The sequence below is a fragment of the Seriola lalandi genome, unplaced genomic scaffold (assembly GCF_002814215.2).
Source record: "Seriola lalandi dorsalis isolate HSWRI2012SDOR001 ecotype SW California unplaced genomic scaffold, Sedor1 jcf7180002054784, whole genome shotgun sequence".
Classification (NCBI taxonomy): Eukaryota; Metazoa; Chordata; class Actinopteri; order Carangiformes; family Carangidae; genus Seriola; species Seriola lalandi.
The window spans coordinates 1,323,001-1,338,645 of record NW_019525337.1 but is presented as its reverse complement, the minus strand read 5'-3'; the positions used below and the strand labels follow the sequence as shown (position 1 = coordinate 1,338,645).

Here is a 15,645-nt window from a genome sequence, read left to right as displayed (position 1 = left end):
TTAGTTTCAAGTTTGCTGTAGTGATGCAAGTTTATTGGTATCCCAGGATACGGTGAGCCAACTGACACAGAGCGGGTCTGAGGCAGTAGACTGACCCAGAGTGTAGGGCAGGGGGACACTTATACAGTTCAAGACAATGGGATGGACAACTGTATTTGCATAGACCTGGGGTTACAGACATTTGGTCAGACAGGATGACAAGAGGGAAAGGAGGTTAGAAACAAAAGGTAATGTTCTCTAGAGGTCTTGCAGTGTAACACCTAGGTTCAAGTTATCAAGGGGGTAGGGGGGCCTCTTAGGCTGGATCGGCATATCCACAGATACGGCAGGAAGGGCCCTTAGACTGAATCAACATATCTATAGGTAAGTTGTTGTTAAGACGATGAAGCATTGGTGATGTAAGAGGGAAGAAGGGGTGCTCTCCTTGATGAAAGGATCAAGGGGCCAACTCAGGGTTATAGAGTTGTTCGTAAGTGTCAGCAAGTCTACACTGAATACACTGAAGACTGTGTATATTCTTCCTCAGTGTGCAGGAAACTTAAAGGTAGCCTACAAGGCGCTTCTTATGCATTCTATGAAATGTAAACCTGCAGGTGCCGCTGAATCTGCAGACAACAGACAGAGGGGCAGAGCAGCAGAGTGGGCTCAGGACCACAGTTCCCAGCACAGCTCCCAGTGAGTCTAGTGTTAGAGAATAATCAGTAAGCAGGTGACAACAGGAATGTAGTCTGAGTTTATTTAGCAGAATAATGTGTAGCTTTGTTTTCTGCTCTGGTTTTATTAGAAATGCTAATACTCTAATTAAAGTCCTCAACGTCTGTGTTCTGGTCAGAGCTACAGTTTTATCACAGAAAGATCCAATGAAGTAGAAAAACTACTGAAACGTCTGCTGTTGTATTTACTGCTGTACTGTCCAGTCTGAACTCTCATCCCACACTCTCTGTAGCTACACAGTGCAAAATTAACAGCAGTAAATACCAGAAACCTGACTGATCACTTCAGTTTTTATTAATGGTTATTTTTCAGACAGTAGCTACTTTTTTGTTGTAGTTGTGGATTGTAATGTGGAAGGGTGTTTTCTCACAACAAACTACAGTAACAAAATCATCAGACTCATCATCACACTTTTATGAATAATTGATGTGTATGTGTTTCTATTTCACGTATTATTCTATTGTAACAGCTAATTTATCCTCTGTTTACTACGTTATTCTAAAATGTGATGGGGAGTCTCCAGCTGGGTTTGGTGGGCTCTGTCCGAGACACAAGTCCCACTCTGCCACTGCACATGAATAGCGTTGTGAGCAACAGTGAGTTTTTGTTGGACTTGTTTGTCACAGACAAGCTCCTCTAACCTTCTGCGGCTGTAACTTGGAGGCCAGAAAGAAGGCTTTGCAGACAGGTCTAAAAGAAATACTTCAACCTCCTGTGTGTGTGTTTGGGTAAAAAACACACATATTGTTTTACAATAGGTGATTATGCTTTTCAATATTGTAATAAAAATACACTACAATTGAATTAAGGAATGGTGGGTGTTTGCAAAATGTCTAGTTAAGTAAATGTGAATTATAAACATATTTTATATATTGTACACTAAAATGGAAATATACTGTATACTTAACACTACTGTGAGGTGGAATGAGTGTGGGAACACATTTTGATCTTTCATCTTTTTACTTAATACTTTAAAATGAGATGAGGTGTGAGAGCAGAGTGGAGATGCAGTGGAGCAGAGCTGTCTTCAAGTTCTCACCTCTGTCCTTGTGGTAAATTAGTCCTGAAAACACAGTCAGATCATGTCTGTGTCTGATAGACATGATCTGGCTGCTCTCAACTGTCTCTTAAAGTCAAGATAAGGATTCATTCATTTATTGATTTTATTCACCACTATGTTGTGAAACTTAAAGTTCAACTTTATTTTTTCTTATAATCATACTACAATGACTGAAAGAGTTTTAAGGACATGTTTGTGAAAACATGAAAGCTTCATGCCTCTGAATGGCCGTTTCCCATGACAACGGCTAACTGACAATTAAGAGCCAGCAATGGTAGGAGACATGCTGCCAATTTCCACAGTAATTGGAGAGCAGCAGTGAACTGTAGAGCCTACCAATTTTGATATACACTCCCCTCCAAAAGTATTGGAACAGTGAGGCCAATTCCTTTATTTTTGCTGTAGACTGAAACATTTGGGTTTGACACCAAAAGATGAATATGAGACAAGAGATCAACATTTCAGCTTTTATTTCCAGGTATTTACATCTGGATCTGATACACAACTTAGAAGATAGCACCTTTTGTTTGAACACACCAATTTTTCATGTGAGCAAAGGTATTGGAACGTGTGACTGACAGGTGTGTTTTGTTGCCCAGGTGTGTCCTATTACACTGATTATTCAAACAATAAATAGCACTGAATGTCTAGGCTCAGTTTCAGATTTGGGTTTTGCCTGTGCAGACTGCATTTATAGTTATAGGTGTAACCAACATGAAAACCAGAGAGCTGTCTATGGGTGAAGCTGAGAGAAGATGGAAAATCAATCAGAGCCATTGAACAAACATTGGCCATAGCCAGTACAACCATTTGGAATGTCCTGAAGAAGAAAGAAACCACTGGTGTACTAAGTAACACACGTCGAATGGGTAGACAGAGGAAAACAGCAGCAGTTGACGACAGAAACATTGTGACAGCTGTAAAGAAAGACGCTAAAACAACTCTTAGTGACATCAGCAACAACCTCCAGAGGGCAGGAGTGAAGGTACCAGAATCTACTGTTTGCAGAAGACTTCTTGAACAAAAGTACGGAGGCTACACCAGAAGATGCAAACCATCAGGAAGGCCAGGCTGGAATTTTCCAAAACGTACAGAGACGAGCCTCAAACATTCTGGGACAAAGTTTTATGGACTGATGAGACAAAGGTTAACTTTTACCAAAGTGATGGAAAGGCTAAAGTTTGGAGAAAGAAATGATCTGCTCATGATCCCAAACATACAAGCTCATCTGTGAAACACGGTGGAGGTAATGTCATGGCTTGGGCTTGCATGGCTTCTTCTGGAACGAGCTCATTAATCTTCATTGATGATGTAACACATGATGGCAGCAGCAAAATGAACTCAGAAGTCTACAGAAACATTTTGTCTGCCAATTTAAAGAAAGATGCAACCAAACTGATTGGGAGATCCTTCATCATGCAGCAAGATAATGACCCAAAACACACTGCAAACACATCAAAGGAGTTCATCAGGGGCAAGAAATGGAAGGTTTTAGACTGGCCAAGTCAATCTCCAGACTTAAACCCTACAGAGCATTTTACCTGCTAAAGAAGAGACTGAAGGGAGTAACCCCCCAAAATAAACATCAACTGAAAGAGGCTGCGGTGAAAGTCTGGAAAAGCATCACAAAAGAAGAATGCAAAGATTTGGTGATGTCAGTGGGTCACAGGCTTGATGCAGTTATTGCAAGCAAAGGATTTGCAAATAAATATTAAGTCTTATTCACTTAAATCTATTTTAAGTCTATCTGTTCCAATACTTTTGCTCACCTAAGAAGTTGGCGTTCCATTACAAATAATGCTATCTTCTAAGTTGTGTGTCAGATCCAGATGTAAATACCTGGAAATAAAAGCTAAAATGTTGATTTCTTGTCTCATATTCATCTTTTGGTGTCAAACCCAAATGTTTTCAGTCTACAGCAAAAATAAAGGAATTGGCCTCACTGTTCCAATACTTTTGGAGGGGAGTGTAAGAGGTTTTCTGCCGAAATATCATAAGAAATACAGACATTCATGGTTTAAAGAAGATGATTCCTCCTGACCATTGTGATACTTGGACTTTTCCTCTAGCAACATCAACAGGACGACGTTTGGTTTTCAGTGAAATGTCTTGACAACTATTAGATCGATCATATTTTGCTCAGAAATCCGTGTCCCTCAGGATAAATTGCACTGTGTTGTTGTGTGATTACGATACTGTGCGTGCTGCTACTGTTAAAATTCATACCAGACATGCTCCATAAAACCATCAACAAAGCAAAGCTTCATAAAAAACTTTGTTTCACATTAAAACTGCATTAATTTCAACAATTTACACCACTGGAGAGGTGCACAAAAGAATGTAATAAATGGATGAATTAGTAATGTGTGCAATTTGCAATCAACTGTAACTGACACAAAAAATTGTAATAACTATAAATTATAGTAGAAATATAAAGATAATACTTCACAGCTCAGTGAGGACAGTGCAACAGTCTGTTGACTAGTTGACTGTAAGCTATTGCAGCCGTCCATAAGTGATGGAGGTAAGGTGCAAAAAGTCCAGGAGCTGTTACTCATCATCAGACTTCGTGTGTGACACAGTTTACATGAAGCAGACTCACAGTTTGAGCGAGAAGCTGTTCTGAAGTCTGTTCTTCTGAACCAATTGAAAACACAATGTTAGAATATGTTTTACACTGTGGTTTTACAGTTTAATGTGAGCACACATGCTAACTTCAGCTACAATAACATTACAAGTTACTCCTCACATATATAGTATTTGCAAAATACGGATGTATGCAATTAGCTTCTAAGACTACTTTAACAGTTATTACTTATTATTATACAATTGTGAAAGCTAACTGTGTTAGCAGCATCTTTGTACCCACCCCTCCACCCCTCACGTATGCCCAGCTCCACTCTCTTATCCAAATATGGTTTCTTCTGGCTCCAAAAAACCAAGATGGCGACGTCCATTAAGCCAAACTCGAGGCTTCAAAACGACAGTTAACAAACCAATGGGTGACGTCACGGAAGGTTGCCACTTGGTCAGGAGTCACCATCGAAGAGGAACTGATTCAGTCTTTACCACAGTAACTGATCTGAACAGCCCCCTTGAAAGGTTTCCTCATACAGTGAGGTCCAAAGATCCCACAATGGGAAAGTGGTCTCAGTCTTTTGGACTCCACTGTAGACTGTGTTTAACCTGATGAGAAGTGACTGTTATGTGTCACGAACAGATTGTGGCGTAAGAAGTGTGATGTTGTTGCAGAGCCTAAAGATGTCATATGGAGCTGAGTCACTATCTGTGTGTTGCCTGTGACTACAACAGTCAACTTTGGTTTCCATGACTTTGATATATACTTAACCCTAACCAAGTAGTTCATTTAAACCATGGCAACAAAGATTCCACAACTTGACTGGTTTTTAGCCCAGACCATGATCCCTCTTTAACCTTAAAGCTCCACTATGTATCTTTTTTTAATATTTTAAGTTCAGACACCATATCTTAATGTGGAGGTGGAGGTTTTGTCAGGGCGTCTGTGACTAAGACTCATCGAACAGTCTGCCAGAAATGCAGAGATATTCTGATTTGGAGTTTCTGAGCAAGCATCGCCCCACTGACGAGTGGGAGCTCATGGCTGTCAGTCAACATGTGAATGAGCTTCTGGTCACAGATGCACCAAGGCTTCAAGCTCCTGAAGATGTTACCATGACTCAGGCCGGCAAACTCCTTATTCTTAGCAGTGGTCTATCAATAATGTTCAAACTGGTGTTTTATAAGAGTTATAATAAGGCCGTCAGATGAGAAGACACTGATATGCAGTGTTTCTATTGGAAAGTTTATTCATGTATGTTATCATTCAGTTTGGAAGACTTGTTGGGCATGTGATGCAAACGAAGGGCTTGATGGATCATCAGAGTCTGAAAACTCATCTTCTACATCAGAGTAGTTAGTGGCCACATCTGATCATTTTTGAATTACAAAGTGAATTAGAAACTCTGTGGTGGGAGAGAGAGAGAGAGAGAGAGAGAACATAGAAATCATAGTGAAAATCACTTCACAGAAATTTGCTCCTTTTAAAAATTGTGTATTTTTAGTAAAAACCACACAAGGTGATAGCAGGATTTGGCTCAGAGCAATGTAATTAATGGTCAGATTTTTGGTAGATTCATGGTCCACAGTGGATGTTTGGTGACTCATGTAATTTTATCTCATGTCATCATCATGTTAAAATTATCTTCTTGGGTGGACCGGAACAGTGGGGACAGCCATATAATCGCAAATGTTGCTGACTGACTGAATGACTGACTGATTATATTTCCACCTTGTTTCCCGGCTGCTCGAGAACTTCAGGGAAGAGGAGGATCATTTCCAATACACTGAGCCTCGCCTCCGTTACAGCAAATAAAACTACTTTCATTCCATGTATCATTATTACTAAAGGAGGCAGAGGAATAACTAAACATAAGACACATGGAACAGAGAGAGCAGGAGAGAGGGAGAGAGAGAGAGAAGTTATCACTAACGATGCTTCGTACTAACGACTATGACCGACTCTACATATCAAACAGAGGGAGTTAGACATAAAGACCTGCCTGTAATAAAAGTCTGTTACGCTCTGGAGCTGAAGTAATTAAAGACTAAACTATTGTGGATCCAGAAGGAGGCTGTGCTCTGTGTGAGAGACTGGATAAGAAAGACAGTCTGTCTCGGGCCCCGGTGGTTCACCTGGTGGAGCACATGACATTTCGGCTTTTAGGCCTTGAACCGGTTTGAGCCTGTGGCCCTTTTCTGTGTGTCGTCCTCTCTCTCTCGCTCTCTCTTGTATGCGCTGTATAAACTAACCACTCATTGCTGTATACGCATATCTGTTGTATCAAACCACACACTGACATTGTAGCTGGTTAAAAAAGAAGCCCATGAACTAATTACAAAAATAAATAAATAAATAAAATACTGTAGAAAGAGAAATGGGTCTGTGTACTACAGTGGAGGACTGGCTGTTCAAAATAGACCCTGTATATTTAGACATGATGAGATCAAAGCCTTTCATCTCACTCTTTCAGCCTCTATAATAAGAAAAGATTATCTTACAGTAGTCAGCCCTGTACGCTGAATTAGAAGAAGAACAAATAAATGTCTATGACCGTTTCATGTGTTGATGGAAAGAAGAGAAAATACACCCTATTCATTTACAGGTGAGAAATACAGAAACCTTTTTTTTTAAAGGTTGTCAAAGTGAGTAGGTAGGTAAAGGTCCCATGATGTAGAATGTTGTTTTTCTGATTATAGATCAGGTCTAGGTTCTGTATTAATACTATGAAAGTATCAAAGCCTCAGTCCACAGAGAAATGCACACAGCCTGTATTCAGAAACTGAGCCTTAAAACCAGCCGTCAGGACTTCTGGAACTTTGTGATGTCACAACAAAGCAGTCACTGCCCTCAGCCATGCCCCAAGCCCCGCCCACCTGGACCCACCATCCAACCTTGAAGGATTTGCTTTCTCTGAGTGTTTACCTTGACATGCATGGATGAGACAGGATGACACAGTGGTTCGGGTTATTGCAACTCTTAAATCAGCATGTTACTTTCATCAGTATGAAAAATGCAAATTGCTGTTAATGCATACAGTGTATATTGTTTTTTGTTAACTGGAGCTTGAATATTGCCACCAAAAATACAAATATTCTTGTGCATCAGAGGGCACAATGTAGGAGATAGAGAAGTTTAGGCTTTAGAATCAACTACTGAGCATCACTGTATATCTTGCACAAGGCCACATTTTATATGACCAAAGATCAGGTTAACTTAAAACAGCAAAAATAGATAAATAAAATATGAGCAAGGAGGATGTACTGAATCATCACCAGCCCTCATATCAATGGTCTGATGCATTTTTATTGGATGGTGTTTCAGAACCTCTGCCTAAGTATTTGTGGTCAGTTTCTGGGGCTGAACAAATTCTGTCTTCCACCCTTCTTGATGAGAAGAGACTCCAGTTTTGATTTGTGACCTGCTCTACAGGAGTTTCACTGCTGGCTTTAAATCTGTCCCTCACTATGTACCAGCTGCCTGCAGTACGGTATATTGTCCCTTGGGATGGGGGTTGCCTTCCTGGTATTATTACCCTAGTATTGGCTCCTCTGAAGTAAGCCAGTGATCCAGTGTGAACCAGTCCCTGCAGGGTGCTGGCAGCGTGAAGGCTGTCCTAACACTGTCCTTCCACTCGTGTGTAAACTCAATTAGGAGAAGTGCTGTACGCCACGCTGCACGGCTGTGACTCTGACTTCACAGCAGGACAACTTGAGTCTCCGTCTATCTGTGTGTGTGTGTGTGTGTGTGGCCTAGTATGGACATAGTCCTCTACTGGGATGACAAATCACGCCCCTTTCACACATGACTTTGTATTTTCAGTATCAACACACTCATACTGTTCATACTGACCTTGATTAGAGCAGTGTATAAGAACAAACAGCTGTCAGAGCAACAGCACAGACTCTCTCACACAGTGGGTGAGTCATCAGCTCTTGAAATAAGGCAGAGGAGGTCAGAGATGAATTATTTTCTGTGAAGTAACAAGCCATAGTCTGGACACACTTTTTGTAAACTTGCATAATACAGTAATATTTTACATGAATCATATGACTCTGGTCAGAAGGAATCACTCTCATTGCTGGATGTATGCTTGACCTACGAGTTAAATGGCAGCTCCACTCTACATGTAGATTTATGGTTCAGTGTCAGCGTCACTGACAACACTGATATATTGAAAGTGATCACGAAATATTGTGATTTCACTATTCTCCCCAGAATAACTGTGTGAACAGTCTTGGCAATACAGTGACACTTGGAAGGTTTGCTTCATTGCATTATTAAAAAGGAGCCTATTGCTTTGATCATGCCTTTTCACTGCTCAATTTGAAACAGAGCAGATTACTGAGCCTTTTAACTTGCTTAAAAGACAAATCCACATTTTCTAAGTCTGCCTCAAACCAATACGATCCATATGTTCACCCAGATTAACTTCAGTCACCGGTAGAGCATGTTGGTAGATCTTCAGGATGGGATCTCTCCATAATGATAATAATAATAATAATAATAATAATAATAATAATAATAATAATAATAATAATACTGCATCTCAATATATGATACAATATGATGATTTTATTCCAAAAACATTGAACAGGGCATCTCTAATATTAAATTTCTGTCAGTAAAAAAATTATAGGCCCATTCAATTTGTCACCTTTGTTTCTAGGAGGAAGAGGCAAAGTTAGACGTTGAGAGTGAGAGCCAGGATGAGATATATAACAAGCCAAATCAGCCTGACCCAAGAGTCATCCTACACCAGCAACTTCCAAATAAGACCAGAAAATAAGATGATTTCAGGAGACATGATTCAGGGACTGTACATGGCTTCATTATTCTCCCAGTGTAAATGGCGTCTCTTGTTTTTATTGCATGGAACCCTTCAAAAGACAGAATAGCAAAAAATATGCCTCAAGCCTTTGTGTCAGCTAGTTTTAGAAAGTAGAAAAAAGCAATTGACACCACGGAGTCAAGCACACAACATACATATACCAACAAAGAAGTGTTGAAACACAGCTATCCACTGCCAGGGAGGAGCAGCAAAGAGGGGCTCAAAATAATTCAGTCAGGTTGTTTTCTTTGCTCGCCAAGGTCTAGCTCTGTGTGGCCATGACAGTGGTGAGGGCAAACTGAGGTAGCTTCTGCAGTTCAGATCAGAGGATGATGATGTGCTGAAGAGATGCCTCAGTAAGAACTCAAACAATTACACAGGTGCTGAAATTCAAAATGTGATTTTGAATACCATGGCCAACGCCATCCTTAGGAGAATTGCAAATATTGCACAGGCCATATGTATCTGTTATGTGGATCATGATCGTGAGCCTCATGAAGACTTTACAGGTCTATATGAGGTGTCTTCAACAACAGGAAAGGATTTGGCTCAGTTGGCAACTGATGTCCTCCTGCAGTTGGACTTGCCCTTGTCCTACGACCTAAGGTGGAGCTGCAAACATGTCCAGTGAAAGTAGGAGTTAAAGCAGTTCTCAGAGAGAAGCAACCTCCTCTTGCTTTGAATATCCATCGTGATCCTCAGTGTGTCAACCTTGTAACTCAGACAGCCTCAGCTCATCCCCTGTTATGTCTGATGCACTGAATCTGATCCATGAACTTGGCACTCTCAATCACCTGTCTGGAAAATATAAGACCATTTTTAAAGAGACTGCCCAGTCTGAAGCTTCATTGTCCATCCAGCACCATCATTAATCTCTCAAAGCTCTATCACCTAACTTTTTGCTTAGTCTTCCTCTTGTACTGCTGTGCTCCTCAGTAAAAGCAGAACACAGTTTTAGTGCCTTAAGAAGACTTAACACCAGATCCTGCTCATTCATGAGTCAATGTTGTTGTGAACAATGTGGGTGTCTGTCACGTCCACCAAGCTCTTTATCTGTAGATGACATTAGAAAACATGTTTCTGAACCTTCATTTAGTCCAGCATAAGAAAAGGAAGAATTTGTTTTAGTCTTTCGATCACAACAATCGAACTGTTGGTAGCAATGGGTAAAATGGTGAAAAAAGAACCAACATGCTTAGAAAGAAGGACATAAGTAAAAAAGAAAAACACGAGAAAGAAAGCAATAATGTAGGAAATAAGGGACACAAGAAGGAGGAAGGAAATAAACAATAAAGCAAGGAGAGAAGGAAGTTATTCAGGATACATGGATAGAAGAAAGGAAGCAAGAGGACAGTAAGATGGCAAATGAGAGAAGGAAAGAGATGAAATGAAGAGGTAAAGAGGAAACAAGTGAAGTAAGCAAGGAAACAAAAAGGGATGAAGGAGGTGCTAAGGCAGGGAGGAGCTACAGTGCCACCATTACTGGGCACCTGCTAATTGTGTGAGGTTGCAAGATAATAATTCATTATTTAGGTAAATGTAATAGTTTCATAACCTATTACTAATATTTCACAACCTGTCCAAGAGCAGTAAGGAGACACCCATTTCTGCCCTCTCAGTCCAATGAGGAAGAGCCACAACAATGTTAGTGTCTGCTGTCCTCACCGTCAATCAGTTTCTTCTTCAGACTGTGATCCTTTCTCTGAACCCAGAGTTTCTTTTTTTATTGGGAGCATCAGAAACTTTTCTTAGTTTTTACACCACAGGCTCCTCCCTACTGCTGCTGTAGCTGTTTCGTCTCCGTGGCGACGATTGCACCTCCTGACACCATGTTCTGTTATCTGTATGTACACTGTGAACATATCTGGAGGCTCAACACAAGCACCTGACAGCTGTATGTTGTTCCCTGGATTTTTTGAAGGGGGACACATAACACAGCTGTCTGTCCAGTGCTTAATTGAGCCTTGACAAATCTTTACACTATGACAGCAGAACACCCTCTTCAACTCTGGCAAACTCTATGATTGATGTAAAACACATTTCAACCAGTGCACAGCACAGGAAAGTCACCACAGACACCCGATTTAAAACTCTGGTATACTGCAGAACACAGATTTACCTGTGGGCGTAATCAGCACTGTGTGAACTCGTTTGGCGAGAGCTTGAATGATAAACCTCCTGTTCACCTCCTGCCCAGCAACAAATGACAAAATTAGTGACCAGCAGGTGAACTCTGCTACACAGCAGATACTTCTGACAAAAACAGAGCTAAAAGGAGACTGAATATTGTGCTAATATGTGTCAGCTGGACAGACACATGACTTAAAATGGAAACTAATGTCTCAGTGTCTGCTGGACGAGTAAGTTGACAAATATTTACTAATACATTAGCCATGATAAAGTTAGAAGCTGGGGATATGTGGTGGCTGTATGTTTGCTAGCTTGTTTTGACGTTCTGTGCCCCCAGTGGACAAAGATGATTAATGCAACCTTAAACATTCTTTTAATGACAATAGGAACAGCTGTACAGGATGGATGTTTCACACACTCCTGCAGTGAGTGCTCAGCTCTGCTTTTGATCATTATATTCCCCTGCTGTGTCTCTATGCAGAGACACACAGTGAATAATGCAGGGGGCCAAAATCAAACCTTATGAGTCCATGTCCTCCATAGAAATGATCTTGTAAAGTGTTAAACATTGAAACAAAATGGCACCACACAGTGGCCCAGAGAGCTCAACATGCTGCAGCTTAAGAAAACATGCAAATACTCACAACACAACCAAATGGACAAATGTGCAACAAGTAGCACAAACGACAATGTGTTTCCAAGGGACACAAAAAGGTGATGGACCTGGCTGGGATGCACTTATTGGCCCAGTCCAATTCCTATCTGGCCCCTGCACCCTCCCACTCTGTCACAGAATATAACTCTTTGAGGACTCACACTCACGAGTGTTGAAGGTCTCTTCGTTAACGGGGAGGGTTTGGGAATACAAAATAACACAGAGTTTTGGGACACTCTCGAGTTCTCCAACAGGAACTGGAAGCACGTTGTTACCATTGGCATAATTGTCCATAGTTCAGCCATTGCACTGCACTGAGGCCCAGTAGCTGTCAGGGGTCCATCACACTTGGGATTATGAATCATAGTCTTTAAGTGCGTTGGACTTAATGCACTGACTTGAAGTGATGCATACTGGTTAGAAATTTTGACTTTCACCGGTGCTGCGCTGCGCAGCGTCACCATATCACATGACATTAAAACCTCCCAGGAACAAGGCGCCTTCAGTTTTTTGAGTCAGGTGCTGCAGTGTCTCTCCTCTGGCTGTAACGGCCACCTCTGTGACGACAGCGCTTTATCATGATTGGCTGAAGGCTTCACTGACACACATAACATGATCCTCTTTTATGGTTCTCTCAGTTTATTTAATCTCCTTCTTCTGGCAGCTCATTGTTTTTAAAATATGGACAGCAACATTATAGTTTTTCATTTCAGAAAGCTAAAACTGTTAGGTTCAGAGTTTGTTGCTGTAAAAGAAGTAATGGTCATATTTTTTATTCTTTCGATTTCTTTTTTTTTCACCTCCTGACAACACGGAGACCCTCATTTTCAAGTCTATGGTTCTCACTGTAACAGAAATAAATACTTACTTACTTTGTGTATGTGACCTTTCTCCCCATAGGCCTACACCTTCACCCATCACCCTCCATGTTTTCATAAAACATTATTGAGATTTAATTTCATGTGTCTGGTCTTAACGTGTTTTAGAACAACATGTTGTATGGGGAGTAAACAGTGTGAACAGATTTGGTAAAATCAGTCATGTTTGTCACATACAGTCACATATTGAGGGTAACACTGTCGTTTTTAGGTCATAAGTTGTGTGAACAACCTGCTGCTGTGTCACAGCCGTACTGAGCTCACTTATGCTACAGGAAGTAGAGCCATTTTATACTCCCCTGCTGAAGTCACTGGCAGTACAGGTTCACCATCAAGTCAGCCACTGTTGATCTTGAATGCACTTTTTTTATATTTTTATAAATATTTTTTTTTATTATTGAAATGTTTCAAAACTTAATTATTTATTCAAGAGAACTATTATTTTTTACCCATCATTTATTTAATTTGGTTACATTCTTCTCAAAAGTTATGGAGTAAGGCCTGCTGGAAAATCCTAATCTGGCCAATGAGCTCTCTCCTCTCACCTGCGTGAGTGACATCATTTTTTTTTTCAACCTCTTAACAACAAGTTTTTTTCAGCAAGTGGACGATTCAGTTAGCAGCAACATGTTTAATCCAAACAAAATGCGATGTCAGAAAAGCATGGACTCCTAGCAGCTGAAGGCTAACATTAGCTTGATTGGCTGTACTCTCATTAGAACAGGGATCTGGACTTGAACAGGGTTTTTAATGACTGTGTGTACAGAATGTGGGGCCCGGAGGATGAAATTTATATATAATATTTTTATTATTGTTTGCATTATTATTTCAAGAAACTAATGACATTTTTGGTACAAAAAATATCAGAAAATATCAAAAAATTGCATCAGATCCATTAGGACATCTTCAGATATTCAGTCTAACTGTCTTGAAAAGAGAAAAAAAGAGAGTCCTCACAAGCAGGACCCCGAGGATTTTCAGTATCACAGCAGTGAATACATTTTCAAAATAGTTGCAAGCTATTTTTCTGTGGATCAACTAATTGATTCAACTTTAAATCAAATAAATAAATTGGGGAATATAAATTAAATTGGTAAATAATATTTTCAGTGTTCTCACAGTGTGACGGTCAGCTGACGTCCTGCATCATTTCCTGTTGGTCCAGTACATTCAGTCAGACCAGAGCTCTGTCCACACTGGCATCTGATGTGTGTGAGCTTGTGTAAAACTGGGACACAGTTGGTTTGTATCTGTCAGGGTCTGTGTATGAGCTTCTAATGGGTGAGTACAGGGACTTAAATCTACAGCAGTGTAACTGTTACCTCTCATATGTTGATGTATGAAAATACATTTGAAGCAGATGAAGGATTTTAGTCGCAGGACGTCTGGATCTGAAGTTATCAGAGAAACAAGCTGAGGAAATGTTAGACAGCTCAGCTCCCAGCTGCTGGAGACGTCCTGTCCTGTGTCACTGAAGAGCGTCGCTGAATCTCTGCTTTTTAAAGGTAAACTGCTTTATAGGTGTTTCTACTGGTTTTAATCTTGGTGTGTTTGTTATGGAGAGGAGGACACCTCTGTGGAGAATTCAGCTGCTGGTAAAAACCTGCTGATGTACTGAGTTGTGGTCATCACAGTATAGCAGATGAATCTGAGAGAGAGAGAGAGAGAGAGAGAGAGAACTAAAGAGAGAGAGTCAAGAGGTTAGTGATGAAAGTGTGCCATTTCTCAGACACTCCCCAGGGAAACACATACCAGTGGCACTTCTGCTGTGTCTGTCTCTAAGTGGCTCTAAAAGCCTGTAGGAGACACCACTCCCATTAATCTTAATGGCGGATCATCTCTCTCACACACAGTTCAAGTGGCCAGGACACACACACTCACAAAGTCTCTCTCTGTCCCTCAAACATCCAGCATGAGACTGACGGTGGAGCAGAGTTTGTGAAGAATCAGCTTGGTCACATCTGATCACAGCTTTTCTCTCCTGTGAGTTGAGGAGGAGAACGAATTGGTCACAGAACCAGATCCAGGTCTGTGTGAGAGGGAGAGACAGGCACACACACTGTTGAGTCACACGTCAGGCCTCTGAGTCTGTGGCTATCTGAAAGCAAAACACTCGGGCGGCATTGTGTTGTTGTTGTTTGGTTCAGTGTAAACAAGCAAAAGCGGCAGAACGAGGGGTGTTCTTAACGAGTGTGTAGAGGGATCTGTGTCTGTCACTCTGTGTGTGTGTGTGTGTGTGTGTGTGTGTGCTACAGATTTGGTGCATGTTCATGATCTTACTTTAAGTCATTGAAATTCTCTCTCTGCCTGTGTGTGTGTGTGTGTGTGTGTGTGTGTGTGTGTGTGTGTGTGTGTGTGTGTGTGTGTTATCGTCAGTGTGCAGAGAGTCAGCCGGAGAGTGCAGTGTTCCTGCCGGAGTTCGCCCTCTCACCTCAGGGCAGTTTCATGGAGGACGCCACAGAGGATCAGTTTCTAACCTACAGATACGACGACCAGGTCGGTCACTCACGCTTCACTGCTGCTTCACCTCAAAAAACCCCAGTGTTGCTTTTTGTGTTACCAGAACCTGCTGTCAGAATCAGTAAAGTTATGTTGTTAATCATAACTAATCAGGTTGCATCTTATATATGTCATACTTAAGGTTTTTATTACTATGATACAAGAGAAAATTCACATTAATTAAATACACTCCCCTCCAAAAGTATTGGAACAGTGAGGCCAATTCCTTTATTTTTGCCGTAGACTGAAAACATTTGGGTTTGACACCAAAAGATGAATATGAGACAAGAGATCAACATT

General features: G+C 40.9%; 1 long non-coding RNA gene across 1 annotated transcript in view; it reads left to right on the top strand.

The window, feature by feature from the left end:
• The window catches only part of LOC111669298 (uncharacterized), a 31,697-nt gene extending 16,360 nt beyond the window's left edge, over nt 1-15,337 (top strand). The window contains exon 3 of the long non-coding RNA XR_002761788.2: nt 15,223-15,337. This is a non-coding gene — a long non-coding RNA (uncharacterized LOC111669298). The remainder of the gene's footprint in view (nt 1-15,222) is intronic.
• The last annotated feature ends 308 nt before the right edge of the window (nt 15,338-15,645 follow it).